The following is a 19,933-nucleotide window of genomic DNA, read 5'->3' on the forward strand; positions in this document are numbered from 1 at the left end:
TATGTTGAAGCATGCCCTGCCCTTTCTGTCGTTTACCCCTCGCCTCAGCTGTTTGCTGTAGGCGATACCTGCCGGCTAACACAGAACGGCCCATGAGGGAGAGCGGGATCGCGGCTGCGGAACACTGGAGGGTTAAAGAAAACCCCAAAGCTGCACGTTTTATCGCAATACCGTCTATACGGTATGGATCGCAGTTGCTGTGGCCTCGGTGGAGAGGGTCAGGAACCCGGTCCTGTGATCTCGATCCCGATTCTCGATCCCGGCGGGGCCGCGGGCTCGGCGCCAACATGGCGGCCGCCGCTCCGCCCCCCGGTCGCCAAGGCGACGGGCCGCGCGCCACGGGGCGTGGCCGGGGGCGCACGGGGCGGGGCCCGATTGGTCCCCTTCCCCCGCGCGGCTATAAATAACCCGCGCCCGCTGATTGGCCGTGGGGAAAAAATGGTTGCACCACGTGACTCCCCCATCTAAAAAAAATTTCCAAGATGGCGGAACCCGTCACAGGCTGAGTCCGTCGGTGGCGCGCTCCGCGCCGGGGGGGCCCCATCGCCGCGCAGCGTCCCCGCCTCGCCCGCCGCCCAGGTCAGTACGCGGCGCTCCGCCGCCGCCAAGCCGAACCGCTCCCACCGCCTAGCCCAGGCTGCTCGCGGCGCGGGCCCTTTAAGGCCGTTGGCCTCCCCGCCCGGCGGGCTCGCGGCGCGGCGGGGCCGCTCCCGGGGGCCGCTGGTCGCCGCTGCGCCGCGGCCGTGTGGGAGGGGGCGGTGACGGGCAGCTGGTGCGACCAATCGGAAGCGCCCGCGCGGCGGTGGCGGGCGGATTTGAGCCGCGCGGCGCCCTGAGCCTTGCGCTGATTGGGCAACGCGCCGGGCGGGGCGGGGCCGACGCGCGCCAGCGGCCCGGCCCGGGCGCGGCGGGCGGGGTGGGCGGGGCGCGGGGGGGGCGTGACTGGCAGCGCCGCCGCCCAATCAGCGCGCGGCGCCCGGTTTTTTTGTGAATGGGGCGGGCGGGGCCGCCACCGCCTCCGGCCCCGCCCCCTCGCGCGCCCGCCCCGCCCGGGCGGCCGCGGCTCCGCCTCATCCCCCCCGGCGGCGGCGGCGTTCGGTCCGTGCGGGGCTCGGCGCGGCGATGCGGGCGGCGGTGAGTGACCGGCGGGGCGAGCGAGCTGCGGGCTGTGGGCATCGCCGCGCGGGGGCCCGGCCCCTCGGCTCGGCGGGGCGGGCGCGGCCCTGCGGCGGGGGCGACGCCCGCGGCGGGGCCCTGCGGCGCCGGGCGGGCCGCGGCCCGGTGTCGGTTCTTCCATCTTCTCTGCCCGCGCCGCCTTCCCTTGTCCTAATCCCGGGAATAACGCGGGACTTGGGGAAAGTTTGCGTCCTCTCGCCCCGCGCCCCGGGACTGCCGGGCTCGGCCGAGGGCTCCGCGGCACCCACCTCCTTCTGGGAAAAAAAGCCCCAGAATGGCTTTTTTTTGTGGCCGGCAGGAGAAAACGGGGTGCTGCCCTCGGCAGCGCGGCGCTCTCGGGGAGCCCGGCCGTGGCAAGGCTCCGAGGCCCAGGGCTGCAGCCTCGCCGGCAGAACTCCGTTTTTGGGGGTCCGAGGGGCGGATAAAGCACGTGTGCCGCTGCCAAACCTCCAGCCTTGGCTTGCGCGGGGCGAAACGAAGCAGAAAAAGCCGAGCTCTGGGGCTGGCGGGGAGAGGGAGGTGTTGCCCGGCAGCCGCGTGTGGGTTTTGCTGCAGGGATTTATCAGGGGAAGATGCTGCGCGGTCCCGGCGCTCCCCGAAAATGTTGCCCGCCGCCCCAGATGTGCTCTCCGGAGTGTTTGTGACAGCTCGGCGGAGCAGATGGATTTACATAACAATAATTTGACGCTGTCAGTGCTGGGCGCTGGGCAGCGGCTGGAGGGGAAGGGAACCTGCCCTTCGCTCAAAGCACTTGCGTAATTGTGTTGTGCGCCCACTCCGCGGCAGGGGAAGGTGCTGGTTTTGGGGCGTTTTTTGCCTGTCAATAGGCTGTTTTGGCAGGTTTGCAGAAATCCGGCTCGTCGCCGCTAACGCCCGTACGAGCAGATTTCGTGTTCCAGCCTTGCCTCATATTCCGGGCTGGATTACAGCTCTGAAAACGCTCCCGAGAAGCGGGGATCCGTGTCGGGAAGGTGTGGGTGGATACAGGGTGTGAAAATGCCTTGTAAAACCCTGGGATGGGGCGTGCGGAGAGGCACTGGCTCTCTCGCTTCTTTCCCACCAGGCAGCTCGGTGCTGCGCCCCTTCCCTTCCCTTCCCTTCCCTTCCCTTCCCTTCCCTTCCCTTCCCTTCCCTTCCCTTCCCTTCCCTTCCCTTCCCTTCCCTTCCCTTCCCTTCCCTTCCCTTCCCTTCCCTTCCCTTCCCTTCCCTTCCCTTCCCTTCCCTTCCCTTCCCTTCCCTTCCCTTCCCTTCCCTTCCCTTCCCTTCCCTTCCCTTCCCTTCCCTTCATCTCCTTGTCCCCGCAGCGCTGCTCTGAGGCCGGGGACATGGAGCGAGCCTTCATTTGGCCCCAGGAGCCACAGTGAGCCAATATCCCCTGGCCAACACGTTTTGATTTACTGGTATTATGCCCTGTCAATAAACAGGACTCGTGCTGCATTTATTCCCTGTCCTCAAAGTGCTTCTCTCGTTGCCAAATCTACCTGGAGTTAATTATCTGAATTGTGCTTTTTTTTTTTTTCTTGTTGTTTGTTGTCGTCGTTGTAACAGCAACATTTTTAAAAGCTAAGGAGCTCTGAAGTTTATATAATAATCTGGTTCTTGGCAGGGTTTCGTGGTGGGGTTTTTTTCTGTGTGTGTAATGCAGTCGGTCGCGGCGCTGAGTTTTAATCGTTCTGATGTTTCCAGCACCGCTGCTCGGAGTTCTCAGCCTATAAAGCTGCCGCCCTTGCTCTGCAGCCTCGCTGGAAGAGTTGAGGGCATTGAATTAAAGAAAGCTCAGCTGCTTGTATACAAATATACAGCAATTACAAGGCAACAAAGTTATTGCAGAACCCTGCTATTGCCATGGCAACACGCTCACTCAATTACATTTGGAAATGTAAAATGCCACCCAGTTAGAAAGAGTAAGTTTTAGCGACTGCAGATTTTCTGGGTAAAGTGAAATGTGGAAGATGCAGCTTTCCAGGATTTGCTGCTTTTTCCCTCCTTCCTTGGATGGCATGTTTTAGCCTGTGCATCTGACAGATTCCTGGTGTTTTGATATTAAGCTATGCCCTTGGTGGTCTAAACTTAGGGAAAAAATATCTTAAAATCTTCACAATTTGAACTTTTCCACCCTGTTGTTTTGTTTGTTTGTTTTGCTTCAGGACTTAGCTTTAGAAAGGATGCAGATTAGAGAAAGCATTTTGAAAATCAGCTCAGAATACCAGAAGAATTTGTCATTTGCTCAACGGGATGGAGGTGTGGAAGGAAGGCACACATATGGCATGGAGAGCTTGTATTCCCTTGGGAGGAGATGTCTGTTGGGCAGCCTGTGTCTGTGTGCTGCCATCTCCTAAAGACTCCTAAGCAGACTATCCTAAAGTAGGATAGATTACCAAGTTCTTGAGAAGCCCAGGGTGGGAGATAACAGGTGGAGGAGACACAGGTCCTGGTGTGAGATGTAGGTGAACTCCGTAGTGGAAGTTAGTTTCACTTTCTTGTGTCTCTTTTGCTTGTGAATCACCAAGAAAATAAAGAAGGGCCAGGTTGAATGGGGCTTGGAGCAACCTGGGATAAGGGAAGGTGTCCCTGCCCATGGCAGGGGGGTGGAACTGGATGGGCTTTAAGGTCCCTTTTCACCCAAGCCATTCCAAGGGTAGATGAAAACAGTAGTTTCTTGCATAATTTTTGTGCTGGTGAAGACACAACTGTCTGCTGTGCTTATGTTTCACAGGCAACGTCCCATTAATGCAGAAAAGATATAAAGCAGCAGTGCAGTGACAGCAGGAAAAGGTAAATACAAGAAAAGGTAAATACAAGAATGAGTTTTTTCTTAAGCTAGTAGTGGTGTGTTTACAGACACCTGGAGATCGCTGAACTCCTGAAGAAGTTACCTGGAAGCAGGAGCTGATAGGGGATATTTAGGTAGGTGCAGATGGCAGTGGGTTGTGTTGAAGAGACATGTTTTATCCAGATTTTAAGGGCTTGAACTCCAGACTGCCTCCTGAGCCCTTGGAGCACCTAGACTGGGAAGGTTTGCACGTCCCATGGATCTGTGTTAGCTGAGGGATGGTTTTGGGTGGAGGCTTTGCCCAACTTGTCAGGTTGTTCTGCTTTCAGCACCAGCCTGTGACATACCAGCCTTGCCCACTCCTGGAGAGCAGCAGCTTGAGCAGAGTGACTGCAGCCCCTATGGTCAGTACCTGTTCTTCTCCTGGCCATACAATCATGGAATGGTTGAAGATGGGAGAGACCTTAAAGCTCATCCAGTGTCACCCCCTGCCATGGCAGGGACACCTTCCACTGTCCCAGGCTGTTTCAAGCCCACATTGTCCATCCTGACCTTGGGCACTGCCAGGGATCCAGGGGCAGCCACAGCTTCTCTGGGCACCCTGTACCAGAGCCTGCTCATCTTCACAGGGAACAATTCCTTCCTCCCATGGGCAGAGGTGGAAGCACAGGCGCTGCCTACTCATAACCTGCTGAAAAGCTGGAGTTGAGTCTTCAACCTTAAATCCCCTGTGGGACTGCAGGGGTGAAGAACAGGACTTCTTCAAAACAAAGGTTAAAATTGCCCATGGGTTTAGCTCAGTTTGCCCTCTATCTCTCTTTCAAATGCCTTGTGCTTTCTGGGGAATAGACCTCTAAAGCCAGCTTAAGGTGTACCTGTGGGCCAGAAACTTGCTCCAGTGCCTGAAACTTGTCCTCGAGGTTCATTTGCAGGTTTCAAAGCAGGGGAAGCCGCAGACTTTCTATGCTTGGAGTGCCCAAACACGTTGCAAGCAAAGTGTTGAGACTAAAACTTGCCCACAAATACATAAGATGGGATAAATAATAATAATAAAAATAAATAAATAATAAAAGAGAATTTTCCTTCACCTTCCAGCATTCCCCTCGTGCTGGTGTGCCACGCTGTGCCTTTGTAAGGTCGCTGTAACCAGCTGTACCTGTGTGCTGTTGAGGTTACCCTGGGTCTGTGTTGGTTAGGTGATGCTCCCTTCAGGGTTTGAGAACCTGAGTGCTCACTGCCCAGCTGTCTCAGCTTAATCTTGGGGTTAAAACACTTCTTTGGTGTCCTTCTCCATCTGAAGAAGTGTTTATGCACTCCTTGGCATTGTGGATTTATATTTATATATAAAAAATATGAACCCCAGCTCTTGGGACTGTATTTCACTCGCCTTGTACCTGTGGTTGAGTATACACAGAGGAGTTTATTTGCTCAGTGGGATCTGTTGCTGGCCTGTTCCAAATAGCAGAGCTTGTCCCAAACCACAAGGAAATATTAATTGAACATGCTATTGGGCCACTGGTAATGACATTTGTTAAATATTTGCCAAGTATTCTTCTTGCTGGCTTCTTCAGTGGTGTCACATTCTACTTCATTGCTCTGCCAGTTCACCTTCAGTTTGCTTCCAGTTATCCCATCGCTTTTCCATATTTTTTTTCAATCCTGCTGCCGAGTCTGCGTGGGTTTAGATGCTATCAGAGCCCTGCAAACCCCTTGAGTTTGTGCTTTTTGTAAGGGTGTGTTTTACTGGGCAGAGAAGCCAATGGGATGTGTCTTGTCACTGAATTCACAATTACTTTTCAGTTTTGAGCCCTCTTCCCTCATGGATAGCTTCTCCCTTCCATTTACCTTTGCTTCCAGGTTCCCCAGGTCCAAGCAGGCCAATGCTTAAGAAGAGTGCAAGCTTTCCCTCACTTGCTGAGCTTAGAAGTCTGGTTTGGGGGGAAAAATCCCTTAAAAATATGTGTGTTTGCCTCAAATAGCTGAAGCTGAAAAACAGCAGAAACACTAAAGCTGTCTGCATTAATAATTAGAAATGTGGCAATTCTGGAAACCAGTAAAAAGGGTAAATAGTCTTTCAAAATATTAAAGTAAAAGCTGTGTGTGTTGGGGGAAGAAATGGCTGTTAGTATTTTGGTTTGATTTAGGTTGCCTCAAATATATAAAAAATTATATATATAAATAATATATATGTATAGTTTTTATATATATATTTCCTATATTGAATCCATGGATGAGGGGAACTTTCCAGAGCCCTCCTGTAATTAATGCCACTTGCATTTTGATTGTGTTATGCACAAGCTCGAAGTGGGCCAGGTTTACTTTCTCCTGCAGTGGACCGTGTTGATAAGGCAATATATAACAGATGATTCATGAAGTGCTGCTTGTCATTGCCAGGGCTGCTTGAATAGCGAGCAGATTTTGGGCAGTGCTTCTTCACCGGAAAGATTTGGGCAGTTTAAACTGAGAGGAGGAGGAGGAGGAGAGAAAAATCTGTACTGTATTTCTGGCTGTCTTAAAGGAGCTGCCTCACAGCATTTAGAAGAAGTTGGTGGGGGAAGAATGGGTGAAATAAAGGGGGGTAGAGAAGCAGGAAAACACATGGAGGTTGCATAATGATGTTGAAAAAAGGAACAATTAGGAAAAGACTGTAAAATCTCTTGGAAAGCTTCTGTGGTTTTCCCTTTGGAAGGAATTGCAGCTTGGCCTTCCCCTCTAAAAATTCAGGCCTTTTCTGTGGCATTCATAACTGGATCAGCTTCATTTTTTTTAGCTCATTTTCCTATTGCCTGTTACCTCAGAGAAGTTTGATTAAAATGTGCCTCAAAGAGCCATCTCCCAGTGCAGAGGAATGTGTGTTGGCTCATGGTCCTGAGCACACTTCAGCCCTCCTCATCAATAGCTGAACCTTTGTTCATAAGAAGCATTTAAACCCCAAAAAGTTGCAATTTGAAACCTGGATCTTTGGGTTGTGAAATCTTTCTTTTTTTTTCTTTTTCAGTTTGCCCAAAGTTAGGTTTTCTTAATTTAGTTTGGTTTTCTAATAACAAGCCAGTTATTTCATCTATCTGTGTATCTATCTGTCTGTGTCTGCTGGAAGAATAATTGTATTTTAGGGGTTTTATTTTCTGCCATCACAGGATAAAATAACGTGCAGGGGCTGAGCGTCTCAGCCTGGGTTTTGGCAGCACAGCAATGTGTTGTTTTAAATGTCTTTTTAAGCGTGTCACTTCTTCATTCCGGGGAGCACTGACATCCAGCTGAACTGAATTCCATGTATCTTTCATGAGCAGTGAAAAACTCTGATATTTCACACACAGGAAATAATTCACTTTATTAATTTTTCTGGAGAAGTGGCGCTTTAATGAGGTGTCTGTCAGCAAGACTTAATTACAGTTAAATTCTGGAAGCATTAGTACACTGTATCTTGTTCCGTGTAAAATGAACTTCCATTTGTCACGTGTGTGTGGGAGCATCGGTTTGCTGATAGAATTTGTGTTAACTCCACTTTGAGGAGTAGCAGTTACTCATAACTGGGCTGTTCCCAGTCACTTCACATACTTCTCCTGCCTGGATTTTCCTGATGTGCTCCATTTGCTCAGGGAAAATAATGCTCAGGTTGGTTCTGGAGTTGTGTTGACAAAATTTCATCTCCACAGAAAGGGTCCATGACATGAGCCTGAAGCAAGGAATTAATCCTGGTGTGTGCTGTTCCTGAGAAAAGGACTGCTTTTCAAAGCATTTGGAAGGTTGCATTTTCCCCCACGGGAGCTACAGTTACCTAGTTCTTGTTACTGTTTGTGGTGGATTCCTGTGAAAGCCTCGGTACAGGTGGTTCTCCCTGAGAGCCAGAAACATGGGCTGCCTTTTGCTGCAGGTTCATGTGCATGTGGTGTGGTGAGATTTGCTCCTCTGCTCAAATCATGTGCACAAAAGTGAAGGAAAATGGCATTTTTCACACCTTTATAACAACGAGGACTGTGCAGACCAGAGCAGTCAATGAGCTTTAGCCTTGGGAGCTCAGGGCAGGGAGAAGTGGGCGGGAAATTGAGAGCACTGCTTTGGAAGGAGGTGTGGTGAGATGGAAGATGGGCTGTTGGCCTTGACTTTGGATGCAGTGGGTCCAACTGCAGACAGGTAGAGTTGCAAATATCACAGATTTCCCAGGGACCATTGGAAAGGGAAGGGCTGTGTGCAGACTGTCCATCCAGGAGGGGTCCTGAGGGAATAGTTCATGGGTGAAACTGAGTTTTCCTGCAGGCTGGGTTATGTTTTACAGCACTGCACGTGTGGGACTCATCTCTTGGAGCAAAGAGAGTTGTTTTCCCAGCCAGCAGAGACTTGCAGTAAAAGGAAACTGCCTGTCCCCAGTGCTGTGGGCGAGTCAGGAGAGGGGACTTGCCCAAGGCATGGCGTGATTGAGGTCGCCAGGACGGCAGGACGGAGCTCAGCCTCATACAGCACGGTGGGGTGCATGTCCTGCTGGGAAAGCCTGGCTTATTTCTTCAGCCTGCCTGGGCAAAAGGGAAGCACAGAATGCTTTGGAATAGCTCAGAGGATACTGGGTCGTGTTGCTTGTGGAGGTCTTGCTGGAGGGGATGAAGGCTGGCACCATTTTAAACCTGAGAGGCCAGGAACACAGGGAAGTGCAGCTTCCTGCTGCCTTCCCAGGGAGACGGTGCAGTTTGAGTGTGGTTTGTGCTGCTGGAGCATCTTCAGGGGCAGGGAAAGAGACAGACCTGGCTGAATTACTGGTTGGACTCGATGGTCCCAGAGGTCTTTTCCAACCTTAATCATTCCGTGAATGCGAGCAGGATCTGTTGGGTTGTTGCAAAGCTCAGCCCTTTGCTCCCTGTGCAATGCAGAAAGCCTGGTCTGACACTGCTCTTTCTGCTGTTGGTCAGCAAACCAGCCCCTGCATTCTGTGCCCCTGAGCCCTGCTGTGGGTGGGAGCTGCTGCCTGGGTCATCTGGGTTCTCCACGTTTTAGGGCTGCTGCTGCTCCCACTCAGCAGGGCAGTGAGGGCCTGGCTGTGTAGGGTGGTGAGAGCGCTCAGACTTTGTGTCTTGTCCTCACTCTGGAAGGCAAGGCAGAGAGGCCCCAGGGAGTCAGGTGTGTTGGGATCTGCTGTTGGATGTCCTGCTGAGTGATCAGTCCTTCCAGCAGGCTGGGACTGACACTGGCTGCTGTGATTTGTATTTCCCTTTCAATTCTTCCTCACTACCTGATGCATGTGAACCTCCCAAAATAAATTGCTCTCCATGTGGATTCTGTTGTGTTTCTCCTACCCAAGAGAGATTTCTTATTTGAGTCAAATAGCAGTGCTTTGGCTGGGAGGAAATGTTCTTTACTTATGTATTTCCACAACTGATACCTGGTGGAGGCTGAAGGATACATTTGAGCCAGGACTGCCTCTCACAAGATATTGACCTGGAAGCATGATCAAAGGAGAAGGGAGAGGACTAGAAAGTAATATTTATTGTGATTGTATGTGGTAAGAACCTAATGCTTCCTTGGGGACTGTATTTGCCTCTCCTTGTCAGGCTTTTCTTCATCCCCTTGTTCATCCCTGCTGCCTTGGATGGAGCCTTTGAGGATGGGCCTAATCATAACAGTGAATGAAATGTTTAACATTAGGAAAAACACTTCCTACTTCAAGCTTTGCAAGTATCACCAGCTTGTGACAGGGAAAAGTAATCTGAGGTTTTGTGTTATAAATTATCGAACCTTCAGAAAAGCTGGAGACTTCTGGGTCAGTGGGCAAAAAAGCTTGATGTGATTTCAGGGCAAAGTGTGGCTCTGTCACTGGCTGCCTTATGCCTTGGAGAAGATGGCCTTGTGTTTGCAATCTTGTTCAGGAGGACATTCTGTGAGCTGTTGAGATCAAAAAAGAGTTTTACCATGCAGTTTTCTGAGCCATCCCTGCAGGTTTTGGGTGGATTTATTATACAGGTTGCATGGTCTTGCTCATCTCAGTTGCTGTGTCTGGGTGTCTCTTGCTGCTTTTGCCTCTGCTAGGTTGTGTTCTGTCAGTCAGAAAAGGTGGTGGTGGTACCTGCAGGATGTGTTTCTATTATTTTATAAATGCACTGAAACAAGAAGCCATAGTCAAAAGTAGGCAAATACTAGTATTTAGAACTTGAACACCACCTCTGACCCCAGAAAGCTGGTGATAAAGCTGGGCAGGAGCCTCACTTTGTATAATGGGGCACTTCTCCTTGTGTGTATTGGTGGTTAAGGGTTTGATCCAGCAGCACCTGGTAAAGGCAGCAGGGATCTCCCCTTTGCCTTGAGCTGGCTGTGAGCGGTGACCCCAAACTGCAAACATCGCGTGGACCTGCAAGGGAGAAGCTCTGGGCTCTCCTGGGTCAGCACACTTCTCTGTTGGGATGTTTAGGGCGGATATCGGGAAGCATTTTTTCCTTGAAAGAGTTGTCAGGCTTTGGAAGGAGCTGCCCAGGGAGTCACCATCCCTTGAGATCACCCAGGGGCGGTGGTGTGTGCAGCTGGCAGAGCCCAGGGGCCAGCAGCGGCCCTGGGTGGCAGCCATGGGGTCACCCCAGTGTGGCGTGGCCACGGAACCAAGTGTCCTCCTGTTGGCTGACAGCTTTAGAGTTACAGCTGAATTCTGTTTGGCACTGAAAGTGTGCCGCTTCTGGGCTTTGCTCTAAAAATGCTGGTCTAAAAATAAACTGCCGTGCAGGGATGCTGGAAGCAGAGGAGCAAACGGAGAACTTGAGCACGGAACAGAAGGCTTCCCTGACTGCAGGGATGGGATCATGGAGCAGCAGCCAGGCCAAGGCAGGAAGGGTCTGCCCAGGGGAATAATTCCCAGGAAAGGAGAAGGAAGTAAGGGAACGGAGAGTGGCGGGTAGACATTGAACTCTTCCTGGGCCGACCGGCCTGCCCCACTTCAAAGGGAGAGGGCCATAAAAGCCCCAGCAGCAGTTGGGTGAGGAAAATTGCACCTCAGATATGAAATCCTGCCATGTTAACAGCTCAGCCAGGCTGGCCTCGTGCGGGTCCTCTCAGAAATGGGAGTTTGGGCTGCACAGACAGCGCAGCAATAAAAAAGCACTCGTGGTTAATGAGGTGCTCGGCTCGTTTAAAAAGGCAGCAAACCCCAGCACCCTGAGTCGTGCAGAAATGAGAGCATCTCCCTGCTCCAGGCTCATCACCCTCCCCAGGACCGGGATCTCCAGCCCTTGTACACTTCCCATTCCTCTGTCTTCCCCAGTGCCAGTATGAATGACATTCCCCACATTTTTTCCTCAGCTGGAAGGAGCTGGTCAGGCTCAGAGGCTGGGAATCATGCTGGAAGCTCAGGGATAGCGCAGGCTTTAGCTGTCGGGCTTTCTCTTCCCTCTCCCTGAGGGTATTCCCAGGCTGGGATGCCCCAGTCCAAGGAGCTGGATGTGGACATCTGATCTTCCTTGCTGCCTTTTTGCTCCAGTAGGAAAAACCTCCAGTGTCTGTGTTTGCTAGAGAAATGCCTAAGAGGAGCAACTTAGACTATATTTAAATAAATAAAAAAAGGCAGCATATTCTTGGCAATAATTTAGACTTTTGCTGTAAACTGTCTACATTCCCTGGGGGATGAGGTCTCCTTTTGAGAAAATCTGTTCTGGATTCAGCATGTTTGACAATTTCTCTGTGTGACTACCTTCAGGTTTTTGTTTTGGTGGGGTAAATGAGCACAATAATGTGTGTGTGCTTCTAAGTGCTCAGCTTGGGGGTTTATTTCTAATTTTTTTTCTTTAAAATATCAAAACCCTCTCTTCAGGATACCAGGACTGACAAGGTTTGCGTTCCAGTATTGCAACACAAGGTGTTCTCTGTTTCAGACTGTAAATATTTATCTCTTGTCAAAGCAGAGCAGTTACTATTGGGAACTGATCTGGCATGTGAAAAGGTTTTCCTTAAGGAATTTGTTTCCTTTTATTTACAGTGTTATCGTATATTTAAATTCCAGGGCCTCAGCATATAGCTCTGAGGCTCCTTCCTAGCACTGGCAACGAAAATGGGAGTTGTGGCAGCCTGGGAACAGGGAGAAGGGAATTCTGAGTGTATGCTGGAGCCAGCCAGCGTGGCTGTGCAGCCGAGGCAAAGCCAGGCCAGCTCTGGTGTTCTCCTTCCAGGGCAGTGCTGGGGCAGGCTGCGATGGAAGGGGCATGGGCTGAGCTCAGGTGAGCACAGGGGTTCCCTGGGCTGCCATTTCCCAGCTGCTGGGCTGTTCCCTTGGCTCCTCTCTCCTGGAGCATGCCCTCGCAGCCCTGTCCACGTCTCTGCTGCTTCTCCCTGCCAGCAAACCTGCTTTGTCATACATAACCTTCCTGCAGCACTGGGAGCCTTCCCCAGCTGCCTCCTGTTGGATTGCTCTCTGCTGCGTTGGCCACAGGTTTGGGGCTGGCTTCCTGCTCCTGGGAATTCCTGAGGCCTCCCTGCTGCCTGCAGGTCCTGCTCCTGGAGAGCTGGAGCCTGCTTTCATCTTCCTGCAGTGCCTGGCATTGCTGGGGAAACGGTTCCTGTTGTGCTGTGCCGCACGTGGGAGGCTTCTTCAGCCTGCAAAGGTCTGGGGTTTATTTTTTACATCTCCCTGGCTCCTGTACACACTTATTTTTTGATGCTGGTGCTTGCTTGAAGGTCTCAATGCTCTTGCCTGTTTGCTGGAGTCTCGGAAGAGCAGCCAAGAGCTGTCAAGGAGGGGTGCAGGTTGTAGTGTTTTCCCTCTGTTAGGGAACAGCCTCGTTGAATGGAATCAGTTATTGAGGCTGGGTTCAGCCCCTGCCATGGCAGGGTAGAGCTGCTCTTGTTAGCAATGTGCAAAATGTGTCTCAGACTGGAGCCAGCCCTGGCCTTTGAGCTCATCTCGCTGATTCAGAGGTGGTAGGCAGATAAAACGGAGTGAAAAGAAGAAATGCTTTCTTTGCCCCTGGTGTTTGAATATATATCTATTTATTCCACACACATATACTTTGTATATATATGAAAACAAGTCGTGTCTATATTTAATATTTTCATGCTTCCATATTTCTGCCTGGCGTGTCTGTCCAAACCCCAAGGACAACAGATGGATGTCCAGGGAATGCCTTTATCATCTCCTGAGTTCATCACTGCTATCAGGTCACATCAACTTCAGTTCTTGCTCTGTAATCTCTGTCTCCAGGGATGCACATTCAATACACCCTTTCTTTTCTCCTCTCTGACATCTCCTGTGAAATTTGCTGTTTATGGCTTCGGGGCAGCAAGCTCTTTTCCTGGTTTGGGGAAGGGTTTGTTACTGGGCCTGGATGGATGCAGCTTTTCTAGGGTGGTTTATGGCTTTATGTTTTTAGTAGCACTTGCAAAGCAGACTACTAAAAGGTAAATGGCCAAAGTTATTCATAAACACTATGAGAGTCAGAGTGGAGACTCTTTGAATAGAAAGCTTTGTTCAGGATTTCCTGGAGTGAGGAGTAAAGCTGTCGTGGTCAAAGGGAGCTGCTCTGTATGGATTCAGTGCTGGGCTTATCTGCCTTGCTTAATGCGATATATTTTAGCAGAATCAAAGTTGGCTCTGAGTGTTTCTGGCAGAAATGGCAGCCTATTTGCATATTTACTGGCTTCTGGGAGTCTAGATATGTCAGCAGCCTCTGCTCCTTTTCACTCGATCTTATCTCCCCATTCCATTTCAGGAAAAAATTCCTGCAATCTCCTTACCCCCCGCCCCAGCCTTGGAGTGTGCTCTGCATGCCGAGTGCTCTGAGGTAATGGGACTCGTGTTTGCTTTGCTTGAATGTAAAACTGGTGCTGAAATGTACATTTTCAGTCGCCTGACATCCCGAGGAGCTGTTTGTCTGTCAGTGTGCTGAGGCTGTGCGCGGTTTCCCTCTTGCCCTTGGCTGGAGGTGGCTGCAGCCATTGGCTCTCGAGCCTCTGCCATAATGTAACTTATTAATCATTATGTTCATAGAAACTCGGAATCATTTAGGGTGGAAAAGTTCTGCAAGATCATCAAATCCAGCAGCTCCCCCAGTTCTGCTACTGACCCGTGTCCCCAGGCGCCACATCCGCACAGCTTTCCAACCCCTCCAGGGATCGGGACTCCACCGCTGCCCAGCGACTGACAGCTCTCTCCACACAGAAACTTTTCAAAATACCCAACATTAATCTCCCCTGGCACAACCTGAGGCTGCTTCCTCCTGCCCTGTTGTCACTTGTTACCAGGGGGAAAGGACCAACCTCACCTCAGTACAACCTCCTGTCAGGTACAAGATGGATCCAGATTAGCGCTTACACGCGGAGCCTTTGGATTTGTTTTGTTTTCACCTTGTATTCTTCGCTTTATCTCAGAGTATCCCAAGCAGGGTGATAAGGTGGATAAGGTGAGAGGAGATCCTGCAGAGCAGAGCTTTGGTGACTAACAAGCCGAGCAATTCCTCCTGGAGCTGTTAGCCAGAAGTTACAGGAGGAGATTTAGGAGCATGCAAAGGTGCAAAATCCCGGGCTCCTGGAAAGCCAATAAAAGACCCCCAAAGTCTGGGCTTTGATGTTTTAAAAGGCTGAAGAGGGACAAAAGCAGGTGGAAATTACTTTGCTTCATTCCCACCCTGAAAGAAGAGTGAGTTGTGGGGAGGAGTGTTCTGTCTGTGCTGTTCAGTATGAAAAGCCATCAAGGGCTTGGAGGTGTTGGATGAGAAGCTCAGCATGACCCAGCAAAGTGTTCTGCAGCCCAGAAATCCCAAATCCTGGGCTGCATCCAAAGAACTGTGACCAGCAGGGAAGGGGGATTCTGCCCCACTCAGGTGAGACCCCACCTGCAGAGCTGGCCCAGCACAGGAGGGACCTGGAGCTGCTGCAGAGAGTCCAGAGGAGGCCCCAGAGATGCGCCAGGACTGGAGCCCCTCTGCTCTGGAGCCAGGCTGGGAGAGCTGGGGGTGCTCACCTGGAGAAGAGAAGGCTCCAAGGAGAGCTCAGAGCCTCTTCCAAGGCCTCAAGGGGCTCCAGGAGAGCTGGAGAGGGACTGGGGACAAGGGATGGAGGGACAGGACCCAGGTAATGGCTTCCACTGCCAGAGGGCAGGGATGGATGGGATATTGGGAAGGAATTCCTCCCTGGGAGGGTGGGGAGGCCCCTGGATCCCTGGAGGTGTCCAAGGCCAGGCTGAACAGAACTTGGAGCAGTCTGGGGTAGTGGGAGGTGTCCCTGCCCATGGCAGGGGGTGGAATGGGATGGATTTTAAGGTCCCTTCCAACCCAAACCCTAAGTTAGGGCTCTAAGGGTTCCTTGAGGACGCAGTTGAATTCCCTTTCTGGCTGGTGACCGACAGTATTGCAAGACATGCCTTAAAAAGCCTGTGGCAGGTACTGTGAAAGTCCTTGAGATGTGTCTAACATTTTGTGTGGCTTTACAGTCCTGTTTTATTTCCAAGAACAATTCCAGTTTGCTTTGCTGGGCAATTCCAACAATTCCAGTTCACATTGTGCAGACAGGCAAAATGGGCCATACAAAACGTAGATCCTAAAGTAAATGAAGCCCTTCCTTCATGCTGAATTGAAGAATCACTGTGATGTTGGGAGCAACACCTGGAAAGTAAGTTCCCAAAAGTTTGCTGGCCTTTGTCTGTCAAGGCAACCTGCAGGTACCTCTTTAAGGGGTTTTGTTCCTCTGGCTTTCATGGTATTATAAAACAGATAAATATATAATGAACAAACTGAAACCTCCTAGAGTCTGAGAGGTGCCAGTTGTTCCTTCCTTGCTTTTCTTTCTTGTCAGCTTTTAAGACTGAGCTATTTGCCTGAAGATTCTAGTTTTCATTCAAGACTGATGCTGGTCATGAAAAATGTAACCCTGTTCAGAGGGATGCGGCAGAGGAACTTATAGGTTTGTGCTGACTGACTCACTTTTCTATCCTGGCTGTGGATGTGGCTGGAAAGTGTTAATTGTGATTTAAAACTGGAAATCGTGGAGCCCCTGTGACTACAAAGCCATGTATTTATTACAGCTTCCTGTGGGGATTCCTGCCCCTTCAGTTATCAGCAGCCTGGGCTCAGAGTCTTGGCAATTTTGGCAGAGGAGCCAGAGCTGAGCAGAGCGCCCAGGACTGCCCTGTGTCCTGAGGGGTTATCCCATCAGCAGAGGCATGCTGTCAGTGGTTACAGCTTTTTCCAAGTAAAAGCATATTAAATTGCACTTTGAAGGCGACGTTGTGAGTTCTTGCTTTCTGTTTGGTGCATTATCCTTCATGCTCATTGTGTAAAATTTGGATTTAGGTAAGGATCCTTTGAGTAAGATACACAAGTGCACAATGCACTCACAGGCTGCAGAACATTTTTACTGGCTGTAGGAAAGCAAGCCCTTTAAAAGGAGAAACGGCAGAGTGGCACCACATGTTGGGGTTGGGATGAGATGTTCTTTCAGGTCCCTTCCAACCCAAACCATTCTGGGACTCCACGTGTGGTTCACTGGGACTTGGTCTGGCTGCTTGACTGGCTGTGGGCAGGGCAGTGTTTTGTTTTCATTACTGCCATTCAGTGCCAGACAGGAGGAATGAAACATGCAGAAATGTAAACTTTGGTGCCTGTGCTGGGATCTCAGAGCTTTTGTGGGCGAGGGTCTGCCATGCCCGATGAGCTGGGCACCAGCCAAGGCCGAGGGTGCTCGCCTGAGCTCCGCACGCCTTCCTGCAGTGTGGGATGGGACGCACAGCCCAGCTCTGGGGGGAAGTCAGGGGGTACTGGGGCACAGGAGTGACACAGGGTGTCTTCAAACTAAATAGCTTTTTGGAGGTGAACAGTGTCGGAGCCAATAACTGAAGCACAAAAAATTTGATAAACACTGAGTTAAAGTGCAGAGAGAGGGGCTGGACAGGGCTCTGTGGGCAGAGGGACCTCCCTGCCTGGAAGGAAGGTGAGCTCATGCTGGGGCCACGAGGTGATCCCAGCCAGTCTCTGGAGCAGGGGAACAGTCCAGGGGGGAGCTTTGCATGGCACTGTGTGGCTTTAGCTTTAGCTTGCTGGCAGCAGCTCTGCTGCAGAGGAGGACATGCGGACTGCTGTGATCTGTGCCTGTGTCACTGTTTTGCAGGTGACAGCAGTGGGCTAAATGTCCATTCCACAGTGATGCAACGTGTTTGTGGAGACCTTGGGGCATGTTTCTTTCCCAGAGAATGCCGAAGGTCAGGACTGCCAAAGCCATGGGGGCAGTAGGTGGGAATGGCAGCGAGGTTAACACTGGGCGCTGGAGAGCAGCACGAAGCTTGTGGATCAGACTGGCCCTTCCAGAAAAAGACTTGAGGAAATGTCTCACCAGACAAAAGAATTGCAGGAGTTGTGTGGCAGGCTTGCTTGAGTGTTCAGACCAAATTATTTTCTCTTGGTAATCAGATAGCATTCAATTAAAAAAAAAAAAAAAAAAAAGAAAAAAGAACTAGACTGACCTTAAACAATGTTTGTTCTTTAAAAAAAGTCAATATTTTTTTTCCAAGTTAATGAAGTAATTAACAGTGATTGATGACACATGTACTCAGCTATTTTATGCTGGGAGACCAGATGGGTTAGGCACAGCTAGTGACCAGTAATTCTGATTCTTTGTCAGAAGGAACAAGAAGTTCAGATGTGGCTGGAACAGCTCAAGTACATGAAGAGAAAAGGTAAATGTTTTTCTCTCTGCCTTTGCCTACCTGAGGAGCTGAAAAACAACTCCAGATAAAGAATTACTTTCAGCCAGTGAGGTGAGCTCCCTATCTGCCAGCTACACAGTCTCTTCCTGACACTGAAAATGTTACTGGGGGGATTCTGGCTAAAAATAATACGGAATTATGGAATTACAGAAGGGTTTAGGTCAGAAGGGACCATCTAGTTCCACCCCCCCTGCCATGGGCAGGGCTGCCCCTCACTGCTTCACGTTCCAACCTGGCCTCGAATATCTCTTTTTGTTTGTAATCACTTCTCAGTCAAGCATTTAAAGGAGTTTTGATTTTTCTACTCCTCAGTGTGTAGTGTGGGTGATCTGTGTGGCAGGGATGAAGAAACACAATAAACTCCCAGTCTGCATTCACCTTTTCTCAAGCACTACTTTCAGCTATCTGATTTGGACTTCTTCAAATGTGGAAATAGCAGGATGGAGGAAAATCATGGAATTGGGAAAGAAGAGTGCCTCAGAAAAAGCCAAGACAGTAGATTTTTATAGGTAGCTCTGCCCAATTTGTGCCGACTCCTGCGAGGCTCCGGTAGCAGCTGGAACAGGCTCCCGAGGCAGACTTTTATCCTTTCTCCCTCCCACGCGGATCCATCTGTGAGACTGCTTGTTCTTGCTGCTCTTGCTGAGAAACTGGATCGAGCTCAGAAGCATCCTGCTCTTTCAGACCCTCTGCCAGAGTCTTGCTAGTCAAGGAGGACTCTGTATCCCTGTGGATTTGCACGGTCCCAGGTTTCAAACAGTCGCTTGTGTTTCTGAATCTGCAGCTCTTCCTGCTAGACTCTGGAAAAAAAAATAATTTCCAAGCTGTTGGCCACTTTAAATTGGAGCTCCCACAGAGTGAACACGAGGTGGTATTTCCAGATTCGCTCAGGATCTTTTGTTCAGAGTCTTGGGTGATGCTTGGGAGGATTTAAGTTCACTCCTCATGCACTTGCTTGTCCCCAGAGTGGTTTTTCTCCTCTGTGTCTTTGGGATACCTGCAGTGGTTTTGATGTCAATACTTGCTGAGGTCTGACAGCTGATGGGAGATCTGCCCAGTGGTATTGCTGTGAAATTTGTGGAAGTCGTGTGGGTACTCTTGTGTATTCCTAGCAAGGAAGGAGAAGGGGCACAAAACTTCGGTGGTTTTGGGTGTCCACCAGAAGATTTTTCTTTCCAGGTTGTGGAGGCACCTTTGGTTTTCAGAGCAGCTCTAAGTGCTGGTCAGGGTGGTGATTTGCAGAAGTGTCTGTGCGAGGTACCACAAGGGATTTCCTCAGTTTGAAAGTTAGTGAAGAAAATACTGCCAGGGGCGAGTTCAGTAATGTCAGTTTTGTGTTAATTTAACATAGAAATGGGCAAAACTTCCACTGAGGTACCATGTTTTCAGTTTGGGCTGGTGTCTCAGTGCTTGGATTGGGTTAGGTGAAGTACAGCACTGCCAACAGAGATCAGTCTGAGCACCTGACTTTGAGACACAACTGAAAAGAGCCTGGGAAAAGCAGCTTTACTCAGGGGATCTGTGTGCCCTGGAAATCAGCTGTGGAGCGTTCCTTGACAATAAGAAGCAGAAGAATGGGAAACCGTCGAAAACATTTTCCTTGATTGTTTTTGTAGAGACTTTCTGTTACACATAATTAGATTAATTATTTCCACCTAGATATGCCACCCTCCATAGCTGTGGATGCGTTCCATGTTAATAAAGCAGCTCATACTTAGTTAATAGTGTCCTGCCATTTGTGGCTGTTGGTTTTGTTTCTGACAGAGTCCAGTCACGTGTAGCACTGCTTATATTGCAGGGACTTGCTTATGGAATAGTGGCAGGATTGCTCCCAAAGGCAGCTCCCAGGGGCTGTCCAGGAAGGCACTGCAGCTCCTGGATGAACTGGGGAAGTTCAGAGCAGGTGTTGTTGCACACACAAACACACATTCACTATAATTTAACACACAGGACAAATGTGCTTGGAGATGGAATCTCTCACACAGAACCTCTCAGGAGGTGACAGTGTTCGGTGTGAGCACCAAATCTCCATGGCATGTGTGAGCTGGGGAGTGGTGGACGTTTCAGGGAGAGGTGGAAGCACGATGTTTGTCATGTGAGAGCCTCTTGTGATGGCTGGCGGGGAAATGTCAGCATTTGCTAAACAAATGCACCGTTCCTTGAAGTGCTGCAGTGTTTCTGAGGTGCTCTGTGTGTTTGAACCACCGTGTTGAGCTTTTGATCTCAAAGCAGGCCCCTCTGGTGCTGCAGGGAAAGGACGTGTTTGGCAAATTGGGATGTCCTGGCAAAGAGAGCTGGACTGGTCAGTTGGGATCCTCCTTTCCAGA

At 50.4% G+C, this 19,933-nt stretch overlaps 1 protein-coding gene across 47 annotated transcripts in view; it reads left to right on the plus strand.

Annotated features, from left to right (window-relative positions):
* Positions 1 to 304: 304 nt before the first annotated feature.
* HDAC4 (histone deacetylase 4) overlaps positions 305 to 19,933 on the plus strand; it is a 172,142-nt gene continuing 152,513 nt past the window's right edge. For 5 of the 47 annotated variants that reach the window (XM_086898714.1, XM_086898726.1, XM_086898717.1 and 2 more), the window contains exons 1-2: positions 428 to 579; positions 3,893 to 3,951. The gene's annotated coding sequence lies outside the window, so the exon portion shown is untranslated. Of the gene's footprint in view, positions 580 to 1,020; positions 1,135 to 3,890; positions 3,968 to 4,017; positions 4,084 to 17,521; positions 17,577 to 19,933 lie in introns of those variants that run through there. The other 42 variants (XM_086898701.1, XM_086898718.1, XM_086898713.1 and 39 more) reach the window with 24 other exon arrangements.

Source organism: Cyanistes caeruleus, chromosome 7, assembly GCF_971803275.1.
Source record: "Cyanistes caeruleus chromosome 7, bCyaCae1.hap1.1, whole genome shotgun sequence".
NCBI classification, from domain to species: Eukaryota; Metazoa; Chordata; class Aves; order Passeriformes; family Paridae; genus Cyanistes; species Cyanistes caeruleus.